The sequence below is a fragment of the Rhinolophus sinicus genome, chromosome 3 (genome assembly GCF_057876585.1).
Source record: "Rhinolophus sinicus isolate RSI-liver-muscle chromosome 3, RSI-T2T, whole genome shotgun sequence".
Classification (NCBI taxonomy): domain Eukaryota; kingdom Metazoa; phylum Chordata; class Mammalia; order Chiroptera; family Rhinolophidae; genus Rhinolophus; species Rhinolophus sinicus.
The window spans coordinates 58,382,229-58,404,040 of record NC_142503.1 but is presented as its reverse complement, the minus strand read 5'-3'; the positions used below and the strand labels follow the sequence as shown (position 1 = coordinate 58,404,040).

The window sequence follows — 21,812 nt, the reverse complement described above, 5'->3', positions numbered from 1 at the left end:
TACCTGGATCTCTCTGTTGTTACCAGGGGCTTTTATTCATTTCAAATCTTTGAACTAGAATAGGCCTTAGAGATGGTCTGGTCACTTCACATGCAATGGAGAAGGAGAGAGAAGATCAGGATGCATAGCTTATTAGAGCTGAAGCCAGAACTCTTTCATTAAACCATACAACATAGAAGTCCTGCATTCTATTTACTTGAGTATTGGTATTTAGCACCAACACCAAAGCTCAGGAAAAGGAAACACTATAGCAGTTGCAGTTTCGTAGTGAAAAGTACATGTGTATTGTTTTCTTTTAAAGCCTTCCCTTATGGTGAAGTTGCCTTGTTATTCTCATGTTGGAAGAACTAAGACACCTAATAAGCAAAGTTATATTGGGTCTTTAATATATAAACTTTTAGATATTTGGGACAATAGGCCCAAATTTAAATAACATGCTATAGCACATTAAGATTCTATAGACTTTTCATATTCAAGGAGTTAAGCTTGTAAGTCAAAGCTTTCAAAGGCCATGTTTAAGAGGCAAACAGAAAAGTGTTGGGGTCCCATTATGACCTCTCTGCTAAAGGTCTCCATCCCCCTTCTGATGGGAGCTTTGGGTCAGTTTTACAGTCACATGTCTTACCCATTGGTTCGTGTTTTTTTCTTTTTTTTCTTCCAGAAATAGAATCAATAGAGAACAGACAAACCCACAGTTGCCAGTTTGTACAGTCTTGTGGTTTCTGTCAGGGGCTACAGACTCGAGCAGGTCTACCAGATAATGAAGGCAAACTATTTCAGTTCCTGTGGGTCCAGAGCGCCTCAGCAGAGTTCGGTTTCAAACAAATGAATAACAAATTAAAAGGTACAGTAAAATAAGGGGGTGGTTAAAATATATTAACTAAAATCAATGGAGGAGAAACGTAGTTAAAACCCTGCATTCTCAGCAATAGCCTGTGACGTATTTTGTTAATCTCTTAAAATTTATGTTAAAAGCCTTTTAACAGAAAGTCAATATATTTGGGTGGTTGAGCAAGTGTATCATCCTGTCGTGGCGGGTGCATTAAACATGACGCAGAGGCTCCATTCCTTGTAGGAAATGAACAGAGGTCCCTCCAACGGAAGTCCCACCTCAAGGAGACCAGACGTTTTTCCCCAAACAGCCTGCGCAGCCAAGCTGAGCATCACGCTCTCCTCCTCTGCCTAGTTCCCCACTGACGTCAATGAGAGTCCTGGAAATGAAGCGGGATCTGACTGAATACCAGAAGCATAGCCTAATAATAGAGCAAAAATGGAGAGCAGATGGAAAATAAAGCGTCTTGATAAAGTGTGACCTAATGTTACAAATTTGTTCAGGGAAAGAAAACAACAACAGCAAAGCAAAAAGGCCTGTAAGCAGACTTACGGGTGCTAAAATTCTGGAGTATGGCTGATGAGAAAAACACCTAGATACTTAGAAACTCTCCAGAAAAAGACTGAAAAATACACAGGAAAACAAGCAAGTTTTGGATGTTTGAAGCGCCACTAGTAAATGTGCCTAAAGGTAAAAATGATACAAAACCAGAAGTAGAAAACTAGAAACAGATTATTAGCAGCTTTCTCTACCCATGATTTGTACAAAATTTTATCTATTGTATCTTCCTTCCTCCTGGAACAATGTGCTGTCCACATGGATAAGCTAAGATGTGCTGGGAAAACACAGGTATGAACATTGAACGTGATGAGGAAAATGAGTTGAAATACTGAGCCCAAAGTAAAAGTTTTTGCAAAGGGGCCCTATCATACCCATAACTCTAAGAAATGTTCTCACAGTTTACCCTTCATCCGCATTGTGTGTTTGTGTCTGTGTGTATGTAAGTAGTCACAGCCACCAAGGGCTACTTTTATCTCTTAATATCACTATGACATATTCAAACAAACATTCCACTTAGTTTTCTGGGATGAGCAGCAAAATGTTGAAACAAAAGTCTTCTGACTTTTCACTAACTGTGTATACATTTTGAAAGAAAAGAGATTTTTAGATCTACTTAATAATTGGACTTATAAACATATTATTATTGATGATATGGACAAAGAAAGCCCAAAGATACTGAGATTGAGATATAAAGAAAAATCTCCATTTCAATCTCTAAATACTTGTTCTATGGAGAAATCATCAAGATGTTCCATTTGATAAACACTGCATTTCCTTATAAGAATGGGCTATTGGTTGGGAAAGCTGATGAGATAAAGTTTTAGAACAGAGCTACATTTTCTTTACATTTTTATTGTTCAACCACTGATGAGATTAAGAAAGAAAGGTTTTTTATTTGTTTTGTTTTGTTTTTCCCCTTTTTTGCCTTATCACTCTAATGGTTCTTGGGCTCTGTCTTCAGCACTCATGAAAAATAAAATCTTGTTTCTTTAGGTAGCCTTCTGCCTCCTCAACCTCTTTAATTTGTCTAGCCAATATTTTTCTTTGAGTCTGATTCTGGCTCTGCCTGACCTTTTGATATTGGTATTTCAGACCCTCCCTCACTCCCAGGGGAGCTCCCTCAACTAGGATTTCAACTTCAGTCTCCCTCTGCTTCTCACCTTGTGGCTGAGGGTGAGCCTGGCCCATCTCTTATCAGGCTTCTAGATGCCCAGCCTGGCAGAGCCCCTGGCCTCCTGCCACTACCTGCCACCCCCAGGAGAACATATTGGACACTCATCTCTGTTTGGAAGATCCTCAGCCGGATAGATCACAGGGCACTATTCTACAATACTAAACCCATGATACAGTATGAATACATGGGATAAGGGACATAAGAATCACAGAATTTTAGACATAGAAAACACCCAGATATCATTCATTTTATAGTAGAGGAATTCAGTACTCAAACCTGGTGAACAATACTGAGTGCCTGTAAGTAGAGAGTGGTATAATGTATATAAAATGTTTTATAAAGTATATACTGTGTGCACTCACTAAAAAGTCAGTGTTTGTCTTTTAGGTAGTATGTGTAAGAGATATTCTAGAAATGCTGCCATTATTCAAAATGTTTTAAATCTCTTCTTTAAAATTGTCATTTCAGGCAGTTAAGATTGTCACTGTATAGTCACATCTCGCTTTTATCAGTAAAGGTATTATCCAGGGCCAGACATTCATCTCAGATTTGATCTTAAATGTCTTCAAAGGCAGAACCCACGTCTGTCTTGCACCTTGCTCCTAGTATACTGCCTGCCACTTAGTAAGCACCTAATAATTATTTGTTCAAGGAATTTTTTAAGAAAGATCAAACCCACCCTCAGAAAAAGATGATTTGCTGTGATTGATAGGCTCTAAAGACATTTTCAAAAGAGAATTTCCCAAACAAAATTATTTTTGCGCTGTAACATTGTTTTTGGAATAAGTTCAAGGTTATTAATTGGAAGGGGACAACATTCATTGTATTTACACATCTGTGTTCTGGCTGACCTGTTTACATAGTTGAATTTATTTTTATCTCACCTTTCCAAAAAATGAGGCCGATTGAAACAACAAAAGTCATAAAAATAATGTTAATAAAAAGCACATTACTGTAATCATGTCTCAGATATGCGCAGCAAAAAACAGCACACAGGGTGGGTTCCTTATGTGTGGTTAGCTAAGGAGTGACAGTAAGTAACAAGAAATAGAGAACAAATGAGACTCACCCAGTCTCAAGCACATGTCTGCCTGCCATCTGGCCCTTGTTCCCTGTTGAGTAAAAGAGTTACTTACAGCTAGTAAGAATGCAGTCATAAAGAAACATTCTGGGGTGACAAGATTCCCAGTTGATAATAAGTGCCCACGAAGAAAGGCATCTGCAGGTGCCATGATAACCAATCATCACTGTTGTTAGCACTAACGGGCAAAATCAGTTTTGAGGATTCCGTGTAACACATAAAAGTGAGAACAGTCCCTCTCCAGTGGACTGATATTTAAATTTGTTCAAGGAGGAAAGAATGAGCAGAATAATCAGAGGAAAGGCATATTAATAACAAGACAAAACTGTCCACCTTTCTCACATGTGAGTTACTCTCAGAAGAGTCTCAGAGTAGTGATTTTACAATTGTTTTAAAATGCATTAGGCACACACAAAAAATCCAATTCATACCACAAAAACATGAACTTTCTCCTATATATCAACTAATTCCAGTTGAAAGCATCCTGACCAGGCTAGGGCTCAGGGCATGCATTAGCAATTGCTTGGTGAGTGTAATTATTTGTTCTTTTTACTGCTACCAGAAACATCAGATTAAGAAAATTCAACTAGGTCCAACTAAAAGCATAGCAAAATATGGTACTTCATAAAAATGAAACCAACGAGTTTTCAGAAGAAGAAGTAGAGAATGCTGAATGTCTCACCAGGCCACCAGCTTATTCATTTCGGGGACACTCTGGTTTTGGGTTTTGATGAAAACCAGAGCATAGCTGTCATTGGTGATGTGTGGCATCCACAAGATCAAAAGTCACTCTTTTTTTTTTTTCTTAACAGAAATAAGAGTCAATTCAGTGTCATAATTAAAATAAGGAAGAATTACTTGAATTCTGAAGTGGTTGAAAATTTGAGCTGCATCCTTTAGCTAAGGAGGTAACCTCAAAGCCAGCTCATGACTGCTTTTCTGTCATCTTCCATAGAGAACGTATGGTCTAAGCATCACTCTTTGAAATCCCATTCCCAGCCCTAACCCAAGACTGGGTTCCAGTACATGGTCCACAGAGCATCGAGAGTAAATTTCTAAACTGCAATTCTGATTCTATAGATACACAGGTTAAAATTCTTTTAAATCACCTATATTACTTACAGAGTAAAATCAAATTTCTAAGCTTAACGTATGACGATTTTTAAGGAACTGGCTCTTTCTTATCTTTCCCACCTCATCTTCTACATCTCCTCCACATGTATCCTAAGCTCTATCCGTAATGCATTAAGGTCCAGAATCCAGGATTCTACTATGTTCATTTATACCTCTATTTTCTCAGAGGAACATGCACTGTCTTCCATCTTATTCCCTAGTCAACTACTGTTAATTCTTCAAGACACAGACTCTTATCTTCTCTTTGAAGTCTTCTTGCCATAATTCTCACTTTCACCCCCTAACCATGCAGACTCAAGTACTACTATAGGCAACTCCAAAAAGTACAGAATGTTTTCAACAACTGTGTCTTTGCCATTTTGACTTTGAGGGCATTTTGCCCCCACTGGTATGATAACCCTGAGTTTCACTCCCAAAGGGACAAAGCACATGGGCATGTATCCAGCTCATCTATATTCTATGACTGTTCTCGAGCCACCTCACAGGATAATAAGCTGCTCGAATCGGACTGGGTTTTAATCACTGTACTAGTCTACCCAGGCTGCCATAACACAATACCACAGACTGGGTGGCTTAAACAACAGAAATTTATTTTCGAATAGTTCTGAACGCTAAGAAGTCCATGTACAGTGTGCCAGATAATTTAGGTTCGGGTGAGGCTGTCCTCCTAGCTTATAGATGGCTATCTTCTTGCTATGTCCCTACTTGGCCTTCCCTCAGGATATGAACACAGGAGAGAAATGGAGGTGGGGGTGGGGAGATCACTCACTCTCTGGTATCTGTTCTTTTAAGGACACTAATCCGAAGGCCCTATCTCCAAATCCTAAAGGGTAGGGCTTTGGCACAGAAATTTTGGCACATTCAGTTTATAACAATCACCTTGTGTTCCCAATATCCAGAGTAAGTCCTTGTAATGTCTGTAAACATTTGGGATGCGATTAAAGGCTACACCACATAAAGGGAGAATGAGTAAAACTGGGTAACTCATTCATCAATCAAAAGTGCTCATTCCATGTGCACCATGTACAAATCTCTGTTATAAAACATGTCAGTGTTCTTAAGGAATTCATAATCAAACTATCTAATGGAGAATTTAAACACAAATAAGGGCCAAAGAAGTAGTTTGAATAATAAGCAACCACAAACTAGAACAAAGGGCCCTGGATATGGAGTCAGAAAACATGGGTTCAAAAGCCAGTTCTGCTACTTACCACCTATGTGACCTTAAAGCAAACAGCTTAACTTCTCTCAGTTTCAGTGCCCTTGCATGCAGACATAATACCTAAATGAAGAATCAAGTGAGAGGGAGCACACAAAAGCATTTTGGAAATGTTAGCTCCACACACAAGGAAACAGAAGTGTGGACAAGTCCGCACAGAAGTCTCCTTTGACAGGATCCTTGATATATTCCTTCTTCCCACATGGGAAGGGCAGCTTTTCTGCAGGGCATTGCCTTCCTATAAGGCAGGCACTGCTGCATTAGCCACACTTGTGCATGCCTACTTATCATCACTCTCAAAAGTCAGTGTTTTGTGCTGGTGCCCCACCAGGCAAAGAAGAGCTCGGGCTTATTTTCTACATTTGCTTTCTCGCATGAAAGAGAACAAGCATACTTCAATTCTGAATCATAGAGAAGTTGTGGTAAAAGCAGAATGAGAAAATTCTTCACAAGTAAATGCCACATGGGTTACTTCAAGGTTCCATGCACTCTCGCTGAAACACTCAAGCACCAAAAATGTTAAAGCTAAGGCTGAAATAGCCAAGAGAGATTTAAACATGGAAGCCACCAGAGAGTAAAAGTTCTTATTAAAGATCCATGAAATATGTCATCATGTGCTCTCAACAGACAGAGAATTGTCTGTCAAAGATGAAATGTTCACTTTGTGGTCAATGCCAGGAGGGGAAATTGACCTTGACCAATTGCTAATTATTGCTTCACCTTCAATCAGCAACTATCAGATCACATTCCTAAATCTTAAATAAGTGCGTGATATTTGCAGAGTTTGTGAAAGCAAATGGAGTCCAGGTGGAGCTGCATAGGAAAAACAAGAAAAATGGCTCCTCACCAAAAACAAGAGATGAGCAGGGGAGGACAGATTCAGACACCCCAGGCTGCCAAACCCCCGTTGAGATGTAGGTGTGTGGATGTGTGTGTGCACACACATACACACACCCCACAATCACACGTTATTTATTTATTTTTAAACAGCCTCACTTCCTACTGACACTGGCAGTTCTTCATTTTCATCACATGTTGAAGAAAAGAAGGGGTGAAAATAAAAGTATTGTGAGAAAGATTGCTCTGATTCATTCAAAGCGAGGCTCCAGTATTTATTCTTTAAAAATATATCAAAAGCAACAAAACCCCACAGCTAAAGAAATAGACACTGAAAACTTAAATTGAAAATGTAACTGAAGCATCATGGAATGACAAATATAGCTTTAATGTGCAATTTATTTTCTTTATCAAGTGTAAAGGTGTCAGTGCATATAAAGGCTCCTTATCAAGTGTAAAAGTGTCAATGCATATAAAAACTATCCGCCTGAGTTGCTAGCAAAATACTTAAGCAAAAGCATGAAGGGACCCTCCCAGCTGCAAGAATCACTCGTAAGTCACTTGTCCAGTCACTGAGCAGTCAGGACATGCTTTACACATTTCTTAAATATCTGCCTCTATGCTTTCCACACAGTAGTTCACACAGGCAGAGCTTTATTTTTTTTCTTCTTAATCACGTACCTTTTAAGATTCATAATTTGGGATGAGCAAAAGGCTCGGCAGGAGGTGGGGATGAATTAAAAACCATAAAATTGATGCTATCACTATGATTGACATACCAGTAGTGCAGCATACATTTCCTGTTTGTCAGGAATGAAAGGTGTTCACATTCTGTAATAATACCTAATAATGTTTTGGAAAGACAAACTGCTGTCTGACTACATTTTAGCAAGATGGAATATTTTTTTTTTCCTTTTTGTCAGCACTGAAATCCGAAGCTCAAGTATATATTACAACCCTCTATAAAGGATGACCTAGATATTTAATAGCTGCAGCTATTCCAGTCCACTACCTGGACCTCCCCAGGTCTCTGATGCTATATTCTAGCTTGCTCAAAATCACCATTACACCTTAAGACTAATTCAAGAGTGTGTCCAGGGAACTAGCTGTCCAGGACTACCATAATAAACTTAAGGGAAGAAAGTATCCTTTGCTACCTACAGCTGTCTCATCACAAAATTGGTCAACCCTCTACTTAGAGGTTTGTCTAACCTGACAATTAACATTTTGCACAGGGTAGTAAAAAGAATCTTATATATAGGGATCAGGAGACCTGAATCCCTCTAGCTGCCATGTCACTATGTAACCATGAACAAGCCATTTAAACAGTCCACATTTCATTGTCATCACAATTAAAATAGAGATGCTTCCATTTGTCTTGATTGCCTGATGGGGTTGTTGAAAACATAAAATCAAAATTATAGTGTTGTAACTGGCATGTATCTTCTGTCATGTAGATCCTAAATATGATTTTATGTTAGTTAAAGGATTTGGGGAATGTTGAAAGTCACTTATTTCTGGAATGACAATTTAGCAAAAAGATTAGGAAGAATCAGTGTAGTACTAGATCTTATATGACAGGACAACATCGGAAAAAAATCAGATGTATTATAGCCATTCAAGAATTAGTCTTATGGCGAACTTTGAGCCAGAGATGTAGTCCTGTCCTTACAGTCTTATTATTGCCATTTATATTCCTACTGACTATTGATTGTAGGCACTAACTACTTCAGGTTTCAAAATGTTACAGGTATTATCTGGGGGAAAGGAAAATAAAGGAAAAAGATGAAATAAATCTGAAGTTTCAGGAGGAAGACAAAACCAGAATGTTTGTGTTAAATATTTTAATGAAACATATTTGCATTTTACTCTCTGGAATTCTGTCATTTCCACAGAAGTTTTCAAGAAAACACAAATGTAAAATAAGTGCTACAATCATTGTCTAATAATACCAAGTTGCAAGTGTCAGGCACTAGAATCTGAACAATCCTTTGTCTCCAGAATTGTAAACACAGATTTGGATGCCTTGGGAAGCCTATGAAAAATTAAACCAAATGAAAACGGGGGGTATTATGTAGACCCTGCTCTTGGTAATAATACTGTTGCCCGGGCTTCAAAAGTGCTTTTGAATACAATTTATTGCTGTTGTTTTTGCTAAATCAAATACAGGCTTTAAACAAAAAACATGTTTCAAGCCTTCAGCTTATAATTGCACTTCATGTGACTTGACAATGCGGATTTCTATGTAATTTTTTAAAATGCATTTGGTAAAACGAAAAGGCTCTTCTACTAGTTCTTAAAAGTTACTGCCAGTAAAATCAGCTCGTTGGTGCACATGGTTACAGACACCATGCAAATGAAGTTGTAAAAAAGCTCAGCAAAGTCAGCCCACTACACCCAGTTGGTCCCTTCTAACCTGCAGGAGTTCCACTACAACTCTTCCAGGACGTGAGTGCATTGAAATCCTGGCCTGACTTGGTTTTATATTCTCTAAAAATGAGGCATGTATGGATCATGTCCTCATAAACTTCAAGTGGCAGCTCCCAGATTGCTGTCTGTTTCTTGAGTTGGATTGACAAGAACTGAAAGGAGAGCAGTAGCAAAAGGGATCTTGAGGGCTACCAGCTGAAATCTATCTAAATCTACCTAAAATGTAATCTGGAAGAAATGGGAGGTTCACCTTTCGGTTTTAGTCAATAACTTGAAGGTGAGGATAAGCAATATACATCACTCTACTTGCTAAGTTCACTAAATGTGGCTACAAAAAAAAATAATAATAATTGTAATAATAATAATAATAATAATGTTAAGTATTCAGGACAGAAGTATTTATCAGAAGGGTATGATTTATGAGTCCATGGCTATGTATCTCGTGGCAAGCCTCACAGGAAAATATAGGTACAAATATGCCTAAGTCATATTTATATACTTTATAAAATTAGACTGGCATTAATTAAATGGCAGAAAAGGCAATGAGAGCATTGTTTGGAGGGTAGCTTGTTCCAAGTTCTGATTATAACTTGCTTCCCAAAGAAGGAGCCACCCACAAGCTTAGAAGACAGATGAGAAGATCATCATCGCAGATTTGCTGTGAACAGCTCGGTTCAGCTCTATCCTTGCCAGACTCAGGGCCACACACACCCTTCCAAGATGGCTAGAGAAGATTGACAAACAGAGCACCCACTTCTTGCTCCAATTTTGGCAAAGACAGAGGGTGATTTTGTCTCTGGGTAAAATGAAACCTGCCTGTAGAGCTGAGAGCTGCCCTCAACAGCAAAATTATCATCATCATTGTTACACCTAACATTTACTGAGCACTTACTATGTGCCAGGCATGAAATGCTTTGCTTAATCTCATCTTGTCTTCGCAATAATGCCGTGAAGTTAATACTATAATTATCCAAATTTCACAGAAGAAGAAAGAGCCTGAGGCCAAAATGTGCCCAAGGTTATAGAGATGGTGAGCGACAGTTAGGACTTGAATTCACACAGCCTCACGCTTCTAGAATCTTCACTTATTACCATTACAGTAGCTTAATCAACTGTAAACAACCTAGTAATTAGGCTTTTTAAAATCCCACTTCACTTACAAAGCCAGGATGGGAAATAAGACCAAGGTGGCCTTCTTCCTCCTAAATTCTGTCTCTCTTCCCAATGTCTTGGTCCTTACTTCCTTCATGCTTCAGGTAAGCTCTTCTTATTTATTCATTAATTTTATACATTTGTTTAGCCCCTGTAGAGCATCAGGAACTGTATGAAGCACTAAGAATTTAGCAAGATAGATTCTCTACCTCTATAGAGCTTATATTCTATATTCCACACACATTGCCTCATTTATTCCTTAAAATAACCATGTAAGTCTGGGGCCATTAGTGTTACCCAATTTTTAGATAACGGAGCTAGAACTCAGAGAAGTGAAGTAACTTACTCAAGGCCACAAAGCTGGTAAGTAGGAGAGCTGGGGTTTGCCCCTGGCCTTCAGACTATAATTCTATATTCTTTTAAAAATAACTCACAGGAATGTAATATACAGGAGCATAAGGAATATAGTCAATAAAATCATAATAACTATGTATGATGGCAGATGATTACTAAACTTATTATGGTGATCATTTCATAAGGTATATAAATGTTGAATTGCTATGTTGTACACCTGAAAGTAATGTACTCCTGTTACCCATTCCAAGATAGCTTTCAGGAGCTGGGCAGAATGTTAGTATTGCCAGGACGGGAAATAAGACCAAGTTGGCCCTCTTCCTCCTATATTCTGCCTCTCTTCCCAATTTCTTGGTTCTTACTTCTTTCATGCTCCAGGCACCCACTGTCTCCTGGCTGTTCATAGTTTCCCACTTCTGTAACCCCCTCCTCCACTGCCTCCTATAAACCCTTCTGGCCTTCATTCCTTCATATCCAAAACTCAAGATTAAAGGGTTAATCTTAGCTCCCACTCTTCCCTTTAGAGATTAGGCCTGACATGTGAAAAATAATCAAAATGGGAGTGTCTTCTATCATTATTACCAGGAAACCCTGTTCTTAGTAAGGTACACATTTTATTTTCTCAGAATTTCTTGAGTGAGTTTTCCCATAGAAACATTCTCCCATGTGGTAGTTATATTCTTTAATAGTTACTGCAGGTACATATGGACTAAATATGTTCCTACGGGCTAGCTAGCAAAGTTTAACACTGCCTAATATGCTTTGAATTCCAATCAACCAAACTACAAGTGACCTCTGGCAAAGACTCCCTCAGTAACACATTCCTGTCTTCACTATCACTCACAATCAAGAGTGGAAAGGAGTAAAAAATAAATTTTACAAATAAATGATTCCTTAGCACTGGAGAGATAGGGCAAATAGCAATATACACAATGTAGAAAAAGAAATGATTTAAACATACGGGTGGCAATAGGGGAGGCTGCAGGAGACAAAAGATAAATGTTTCTGACTTTAGAGAATTACAGGTCTACAGAGAAACCCTGAATGCAAATGACATTCAAGAACCTCCTCAATCTGACTCTAATTTTTCCATTAGCTCTGAGCCTCATGAGAGTAAAGAATTCATATGATTTTGCTCAACATTATATCAGCAGCACTTAGCACAGGGTCTGAGACATAGTAGGCACTTAATAAATGATTACTGAACGAAGGAATGTCATCTCAGACATCTCCAGCAACCAGCTACCATCTGCTTCCCAATCAGCAGAGCCCTCCGTTGACCAGCAATTCAGAAACACGGCTGAGTTTTCACACTGAACTTTTCCCTCAGAAATAGCCTATATTGCCTTTTCCCCTTTCTAGACCTATTGAAATGAGATTCTTTAAGGGCAAGATCAAAAACTATACCTGTTATGGTTTTCCCAGGCAGAGTCCCAGGTATGAGTGCAGCAGTGTGGTGGCCACACCTGCAATGTGTCAGGGCAGGGAAGGTGAGTGGTCCTCCCTTTCCCTGGCTGGCAGGGCCCCAGTCGCTTGGCAGAGGTTGGGATGGGACTTCTTGCCCACCTCAGACCAAGGTACTGAGCATGTTCCAGCACAGAGGTTGTGATATGTTAGGAAGGGAGACTGACTTCCCTACCCTGCCAGCACCTGCATTATCATCTCATGCTAGACTTGAAAATTAGTAGCTGGTCCTGGATCTGAGAAGGAAACCATTGTGTTTTTCTTTAAGTATACATTGCAACTCTCCCCATAGTTGTTGAAGAATTCCCTTAGAGCAAGGAGGCCTAGTCATCTTAGCCTCTGACTTTGCACAACGGTTTGTTGAACTGACTTGAGAAAGGGAAAATATCATTTTATTTCACATGAAAAGGTAGATAATCCCAAATCCAAATTTATCTGGACAGATCAGAAAATGGACTGCATACACCAATTCCTTTCCTTTTCCCAAGATTATCATTCATCTTATTCAAGACGAGAATTTTATACATTTACAATGCTACTCATAAATGTTTCACTGCCAGATTAGTAGAAAACCATTAATGTCTGGACTTGTAAACTCATTCTGGGATAGGGTGTTCCACAAAGGACTGGGTACTGTTTAAATATAACTGTAATTAAACTATTCACTCATAACCATACTTACTACATGCAAAGTATAATAGCAGGTACCATTAATTGCTGATTTCTCAATTTAGGCCTCAACTTGACCCCACCAAAGATCATGATAGACAGTTGCTCACTTACAAGGGCAAGTGGGAGCTGAAATCCACCCTTCATTCTGTTTTCCAAACCACATACCCTGGCATGGGGTTGTCCGTGTCCACCCAGGGGAAGTGTCACCTTTTTTCTAATTCTCACAATATACCTTCTTAGCACTGCTCTTCTTTCCACACATACCTTCTAAGCTGCATTTGTCCATCTGTAACTTTTCCCTTTCTTGGTCATCACTGTCCGGCTGAACTTCCCTTCAGTGGCAGAGATGCTGGAATAGAGGAAAAGGGGTACACCATGTGATTTCTCAAAAACCAACATTTCCCAAGGGATGGTTCTGGCTGAAGGGACACAGAAACAGTCTAACTCCAACAGATATCCTGTCCAAATTCTCTTGTTATAGCACAATGTAGCTGTATTCAATACAAAATGAGTAGAGTAAGACTTCAACGTGAATTATGGAGCAGAGTTTTAGTCATGATACACGAGATAAACAAGAAAAATTGAAACTTCTTTCTATATCTAATTGGCAAAAGTTTTACCAAATAGGTAGTTTATTTGGAGTTAACTCTCAACTTCTTGTAAAAGTTTAGATTGTGCCTGCCCTCCTTAGTCAACTAATAGAGATTACTTTTATGCTACAAGCCATTCATGTTGGTTTTTGAAAACATGCCATTAATCATGATTAAATTATGTGCACTGAAAAATCTCTACTACCTGCAAGAAAAAACAAAATCCAATACAGCTGTTAAAAATGTTTACCAACCAGTAAAATCTTTTGTGGGTTTTCTATAAAACCAGTGATTGAAAAATGATAAAATTTATATTTTTATTCTTATAAGAATCTTCATAAGATTACCTTAAAAAGAGGAATAGAGTCAATTACTTTACTATTTCAAATAGCTACTGTCTTTGACAAGTATACAAATCATACTGGAATTTTACACTGGAGGTTTTCAATTGTGACCACTCTGAGACATTACTTGGTAAAGTAGATCATGCTGTTCCCATTATCTCTCCAATCTGTTCTCAAATGCGATCATGCTCATGTTTCGAAGGCAGAGAGAGCACCAAGATGTGAGCTTTTGTCGGCTCCTGCCTGCTATGGATTGAATTGTGCCCCACCCCCCCAAATTCATATGTTGAAGCACCAATCCCCAATGTGACTATATCTGGAGACAGGGCCTCTAAAAAGGTGATTAAGGTTAAAAGAGGTCATAAGAGTGGAGCCCTGATCCAACAGAACTAGTGCCCTTATAAGAAGAGGAAGAGACATCGGAGTTCTTTGTTATCTGCAAGCCAGGAGGAGAGCTCTCACCAGAACTTGACCATGCTGGCACCCTGATCTGGGAATGCCAGCCTCCAGAACAGTGGAAAAATGCATGCTTATTTTTTAAGCCCCTAGTCTACGATATGGCAGCCTGAGCTGACTAATATGGCCCCTGAAGCAATCAAATGAAAAATAATAATTGTTAACTTTTTAGCAAATAAGTAAAAAGAAATGCTTTAGAAATTTTTTCATAATTTTTACATGGAAAAATATGAATAAAAGCATCTTTAAAAATTGAGTTATTTTTATTGATATATAATAAGCTGTCTGAGCAAACTTGGTGTTTTTTGCTATGCAAACATAGCTTCAAAAGAAATACCTTTGCTTCTGCCTATCAGATTGTTGCTCTAAAATTCCCCTTTTGTAGATATCCCAGAGCCACCACCTTAAGTCCCAGCACAAATGCTGCTGATTCTCTTACACTTTCCACATCCCCTGCTCTGTCCTCCTTCTTCTACACTACCACAGTACTGAATTTAAAATTGCATATATGTCATTTATCTTATTACCTTGTAATTTCCATGACTTGTGCACATGCCTTTCTCCTCACTAGAAAACACGCATCCTAAGAGCTGGGTTCGTGCTACCCTTCCTCAATGTCCACTACAATGTTTTGCCAGTATATATTGAATAAATGTATGAAAGAATGAATACACTACTGATGGATGGACCAATGAATGAAGAAATGGATTAATAATTTATTAATTAATAAATTAATGTATTTACCATTTTCTTCACCTATTTTCTATAGCATACAGGAGAATTATCCTCCCACCATGATGCCTCCCCTTGATGCCACATTTATGAAAAACAGAGAATAAAAAGGGAAAATGGAGTAGCCCTTAGTTGCAGTGCCTCTTATTGGTTAGGCATAGCACCTTGTTAATTGTTACTATCTTGAGAGTTAAGTTTCACTACACCCATTTTTCTGACAAGAAAACTGAGGCTCTGTGAGGTTAAGTAATGCATCATACCCATACAGCTACCAAAAAGCAAAACTACAATGTAAGAGCAATGCTTAACATCCAGGCTCAAACCCACATGTTATAGTCTTCCCTTCTCTATGGTCTTCTTGACTTTTTGCTTCAGTTTTTTGGTCAAAAGAGAGGCAGTTAAAGATGATTTCTGAAGCCATTTGACATAGCCGTCTTACTGCCCCAATTGGGAGAATGAGGTGGATGTTCACTGTCTCCCAGTTTTTCATTTTCCTGCCAGTGAGAAAATATCAACCTAAGGATTTCCTCTATAAGGATTGCCCTCAACAACCTTAGCTATAGTACCATTGTTTCAAATCTTTAGATGGCAGTTAGGTTCTCATATCTCTGGGGGCTCCAGGATGCAAAACAAAGAAGACTCCTTCCAATCTGATCCCACCTATTGCTACTCCCCAAAGTATAAAACTTAGAGGGAGAACAAAACTTGAGATGTTATGTTCAGGAAAATTTGAGTTACATTCCACTTCTGTCATTTATTAGGCATGTATATCTAAATAATCTGTCTCAGTTTCCACATTAAATAATGTTCATGAACTCAGACACATCAGAACATATGGCAAAGGCTGGGAAGGCAGACTTATTAAAGAGTATGTTGCATTAGGGATGGAAAAAAAACCCTTTGGTCAATGTGGCAGAGAGTGGCTAAGAGCTCACCAATCACACTTCTTCCTCCAGGGCACTCAGGAAACTACATTTCCCAGCATTCTTTGCAATTAAACTGGTACCATGTCATGGAAGTAAGGTTCAACACTTCCAGTCATGGACATATATTATATCATGTTCCTCTGTCTTTGCTGTTCAACCAACTAAATAAGGATATAACAGCGGACTCTGAAGAGGCCATAGAATGTGATACCACCATAAGACAGAAGAACTGTAATTCCAGAAGCATGGAAAGGGAAGGTGTCTGCCACACAGATTGTGATATTAGTTGGAAGAAAAACCTTTATTGGTAAAGTCACTAAAATTCCAGGGTTGTTTGTTATAGTACCTGACACTAATTACCTGACTAATACAGTTGCTCAAAAGTCAGTGAATTCAAGTGTAGGGCACAAACAATGGCTCATAAAAAAAAAAAAAAAAAAAAAAGATGATTTGTGTTATTCTGTGACTGATGAGCATTGCTCAGAGTATGCTCTGGACTGCTCTCCTCACTTCCCTATCCCCACTCTCCTGCACTCAGCTGGTACAAAGGCCATAACTATCAGAGGGGGGCTATCCTGAAGACCCTTCTCATTAGCATCTCTATAGGACACTGACAGCAAAGCAGTATTGCTTTGTGGTCTGTATAAACGAAGGGAAGGTGGGGAATATTTCCCCACTTCTACAAGAAAATGATTGTAGAGCAGAACAAAGGAGGATAACATGTCAGAGGCAGAGAATGTCACACTAGTTACCTAGGATGCAAGCAGCCCAGTCAGAGGTGAGAGGAGACCACAGCAAATTGAAACCTCAAGAGACACCCCCATAGTTAAGTAGTGCAGAGTGAAGCTAAAAGAGATCAGGATTTAGCATTCATTTTCTTTCCTTCCTTATTTCCCTGTTATGTTGAACTTCCCTCATTAAAAGCATCCCAACTTTCTGACTAATGCCTTTGAGTTGCACAATGATTTTAAACTTCCTTGTAAAGGAGAATATTGGAATTACACATTGAGTGAGGGACACCCTGAGAGTTGCTGTCCATCCTCCAGTGAACTGCATGATAATTCTGTTAACCTTCATAACAGGAGGTCATTAAACGATTTTGAAAACTGTTTCCTTTCACATCAAAACTGCATGTGAAATCTGATCTAGTGTTTTTAGTATAAGCTGTTCAGATGCACAGACAGCCCTTCACATGTTTTGGATGGTCTTTTCTTATTCTTCCTTTGGCTACTACTGAGTGCCTTTTAGCCGTTCTCTCTGTTTAGGTGTTGTCCTAACAGAGGTTTATTCTTGTTTTTGCTTGATTTCAGCATCTAACACTTTCTAATACTTTCTTCCAATTGTATTGACCCCTTCTCTTGTTTCTTTCGATCTTTTGTGTATCATTTGTGCCAACCCATGTTTCATTCATTTCCACGTATTGCCTTCCAGTGCATCAGTATTTTAAAATGTGTTGTATGTGGTGTTTCGTTCTTACTTCTGCTTAGCTATTTTCATGAAACTACCTATTTTCATTAAGCCTAATTATTTCTGTATTTCACTCAGTCTCACTTTTTATCTCCAAAGACATTTTACCATTCAGTTTTCTTCCTTCCTTTTTCCTTTCTTCCTTTCTTCTTTCCTCCCTCCTTTCCTTCTTGTACTTTTTTTTTCCAAGTAAAGTATGCTAACAGCCACGTGATATCACAACTTGTGCCTGAATACATTTTCGAGAACAAACAAGTTTTCCATTTTTATCTTCTTGATCATGTAGTCCTTTCATTCAGCTTGAAAACTTGATTTTCTTTTGGGTCCCTGAAAGCACTAATTTTTTTTTTACCTCTAAAACAGAGAGAGCTTATATTTTTCACCACATTTGAGAAATTGGGTAAATTGAAACGTGCTTCTGGTGGTTTAAATAACACAAAATGGATTCCTCATCTCTGGGGAAGACTCCATAATAAAACCCTATCATTGAATCAGCAATTCAAACATCAAGAAAGTCAGTTTTCAAGAGTGTCAGATTAGGGACTTGATGTTTTTTAAAAATGTCTTTGCAAAATAGGGGCCTAGTTAAAATTGGATGAAGGACACTGATTTAATCTCCAGGGGTGACTGAACCCAGTGTCTGGGGTTCTTCCAAACATTTAAAGTCATTTCCAAATGTTTTTGATGCAGCACAACCCAAAAAGGATTTTGGCAAGTGTGTTTTCCCTTCATTTTAAAACCCATGCGTATTTCAAGGGAAATGCAATCCATATGTCTTTGATTCATTTACACTTAAATCATCTAAATGCCATTGTGCAAGAGCTATTTGATGTACAAGAAGCCTGTGCGCCTGTTTTATAAGCCTTTTTAAGCCTTATTTCTTTGAATCAGAAAGTCATGTTTTGCCGGCCCTAAACAGAACTTGAACTGAGAAAGGCTCAAGTTCACTTCTAAACTGAAAACCCGCAAAGTTTTGCGTGGCTTCTGTACTTAGCAATATGTTTCCCTTTGCCTAAAGCTCACAAACACCCAGCATTTCTCTTCTCTGTCTCACATGTAGTGAGAACAGGGTAAATCAATTTTTGAATCACATTTTACTTGTAAAATTCACATTTTGAACCTCAGTTATCTCCCAGACACTGCCAGAAGTTAAAATAGCAACACTTGAAAATTAGGCTTTTGCTCTAAAAGGGCAAAACAGTCTATAAAGTACATAAATTACTGCTTCTGTACATTTATTTGTTTGACAGGTTTAAGATATAAGTGTGGCTTACATATGGATTTTCAGGATGCCAGATTGGATACTCCACGAGCTACAGTCACAAATGTAACCTCTTTTTTTAAGACTTATGTTTGGGAGAATAGAATTGGAACAATCTTGCTGTTCTGCACAAATCTAATTGCTGTGTCAAAACAGCAATGGAATATGATGAACATTTGCATTTTTCTCATTTACTGGCCTTTTCTATGGCTTTAATCATACTTGCTTTCGTGGTCAAGAAGAAAGTACATTGAACTATTTGCTCTCTTGCTCCCCGACACTTTAAAAATTTCTGCTGAGTTACAAACTAATACTTTTGGGGGTAAAAATGTGACCTTTGATCAGGTGTTTGGAGATACTCAAATGATTAACACTGATTGCTATGGACATAGAAACCTGTCTTGAGAATGGATAAATCTTTCCCAAGCAAGAGTACTAATTATCTTCAAATGTGTAATTCCTTTGTTTTTAGACACAACTTGCAGGTTGCATTTTAGTGAAAAGGAAGAAATAAGGATGGTGTGGTTGTCTGAAGAGAAGCAATATTTTAAATTTGCATTCGAAGCTTAGGGAGTGGAGATAGAGTTAATAAGAAAGAAATCCAGGTGATCCTAATTATTCCTTATGAATTCTCTCTAGTTCACATATATGATAGACTATCACGTTTGTATAATCAAAAGGATTATGAAATTAAAATTTGGAAAAAAAGAATTTGGGCACTAAACCTAGAAAACAGTTAATTATGCTGAGATAATTAGATAACAGAAAGTGTTGGATTTAGTTCTTTTTCATAGTTAGTTTTTATTAACCACCAAGTCTTCATGATTCTCTGAAGCCAGAAATTGTTACTATTCTATTCTTAGAAGAATGGTGCACAACTGAAAAAGAATCAAACTTTCAAAAAGTGTGACAGAAGCCTTTATACTGACCTAGCCACATATTTTCTTCAAAATATAATTTTCCTATTAAAAACTTTTGTATAACAAAGTTTTAAAATCTAAATTAAATTCAAGAAATATATTAGTCTAAAAGTTCAGCAGACAATCATAGCACACCATATTTTCAAGTATCAATTTAAAACACACAGCAAAGGACTTTAGTTTTTATGATTTTGCTGCCAAAATCACCAAATTGAACCAGAGAGTATTGAGTAGGATTGTACAGTAGTGTAATAACTCTGATTTTATTCAAAACAACTAGTATTGTATTGTAGAATCCCATGCCAAGACTTAGGAGATTTAACTTGAGTTCAGGTGGACATTTAAAAACTTAAAGAAATGAAGCTCATCCCCTCATCTGTTCTAGCTAAATTCACCTCTATCTATAAACACAAAAGCTTTGTCAGCCTTCATCTGTGACCTCAGAACGACTTGCTGACTATCTTAAGAACCCACATGATGCCTGGCATTATTTATCTCACCTATTGGGTCAGATTGGCCAGCTCTCTGTTAATGCAATACATGTTTCAAACCCAAAGAAAACATTGTGTCATGCAGGGTCTCAGCTCCCGCTCCCCACCCAAGGATGCAGGACATGGTGAGTCCAAAAAGGAATACCAACGGAGCCATAGATAGGGGAGTCATACCAGTAGAGTCTTGTTGGCGGCTGGGTTGGAGACACAGGAAGCAGGAGCCACACAATTCACAGCCTGCCGTCCACTTCTCTGCCAACCAACCTCACTTGCTAACTACAATCCGCGCTTGCTAGCTCAGCCATGGTAGTTATATCAGTGGCTAATGGCTAACCGGTAGCAGCTGATGGCCAACTAGTCACAGCTGTTGGCTATCTACTACCCGAGCCAGCACCTTTCCATGTGAGGCTGAGAGCCTGGAAACTGCTCTCTGGGACTCTGTCCCCACACATAGCCAGTAGAAATTGGAATATAATTGGAACCCTTCTCGTTATAAGAGGACTCTCACAAGGTTGCAAATCTCATGAGAGTCAATTTCAGCTCTGAGAAATCTTGTTCTTCCTATTTTAAATGGATTGGGAGATATCTTTATAATGCCCCCTTGATACACATATTTACTCACCACAAACAGACACTCACACATGTACATAAATGCAATACACACATGCATACATATATACACACATGCAAACACCTACATTTCAACTCATATTCCATATTCCTCCATAAGCATGATTTTATATCCACATGAAATTTGGAGTCCCAAATATACCCAACAGTACATGATGAAAGTTTGGGGGAAAATTCTTTCAAAGAGAATCACAAGAATTTATGAAACATTTTGTACAAAGCTTAAATTGATCCTTATTTTACCTAAATTCATTTGCAAACTCAGCACTGAAGCAGCCATACAATCAGTTATAGAATGAGTAAGATGCAATGGTATAAAATGGGGCAAATAATCCTGGGCAGTGTTTTGAGATTCAAACATTAATCATTAAAATATTTTAAAATTAAACTTTAATGATCATCTTTCTTTTAGTTGTTTGGTTGTGAAAAAAATTAATTTAACTTACTAATGTTTACCTTTATCACAAATAATTTCGATCTTCATAATTGGCATTCAGTAGTATGGTAGACAAAATAAAGGTCCCCAAAGAGGTTCATATCCTAATCCCTGGAACCTATGAATCCTCATATGTGAACTTAAGTGGCAAAAAAGAATTTTGCAGATATTATTAAGGGTCTGGAATGGGGAGATTATTCTGAATTATGCAGGTGAATCCAGTGTAAATAGAAGGGTTCTTATAGGAGGGAGTCAAGAGAGTCAAAGTCATAGAGAGGAGATGTGAGAATGGAAGCAGGGATTGAAGTGATGCACTTTGAAGGGGCCATGAACCAAAGATGCAGAAGGTAGAGAAGGAAAAAGGTAAATTTGCCCCTAGAGCTTCCAGACAGAACAAAGCTCTGCTAACACCATGATGTTACCCTGTAAGATCCATTTTAGATTTCTGACCTCTAGAATTATAAGGGAATAAATCAGTTCTTTAAGTCACTAAGATTGTAATAATTTGTTACAGCAGCAATGGAAAACTAGTATAAATACTAAGTTCTTTCTATTTTGAATGCACTTTTACAATCAATGTATTAGCACTTGATACCTATGCATTAATTTAAAACTTCCCTATGTACCTTACTTTAAACAAATAAAGTAC

General features: G+C 38.1%; 2 long non-coding RNA genes across 3 annotated transcripts in view; one reads left to right on the top strand and one right to left on the bottom strand.

The window, feature by feature from the left end:
• Nucleotides 1-21,812, bottom strand: part of LOC109448662 (uncharacterized) — a 430,094-nt gene that overhangs the window by 87,117 nt on the left and 321,165 nt on the right. For both annotated transcript variants that reach the window (XR_012495024.2, XR_002137562.3), the window contains one exon: nucleotides 13,175-13,259. This is a non-coding gene — a long non-coding RNA (uncharacterized LOC109448662). The remainder of the gene's footprint in view (nucleotides 1-13,174; nucleotides 13,260-21,812) is intronic.
• On the top strand, nucleotides 610-1,312 carry LOC141570413 (uncharacterized). Its single transcript, XR_012494418.2, has 2 exons — nucleotides 610-844; nucleotides 1,076-1,312. It is a non-coding gene; the product is annotated as an uncharacterized LOC141570413 (long non-coding RNA).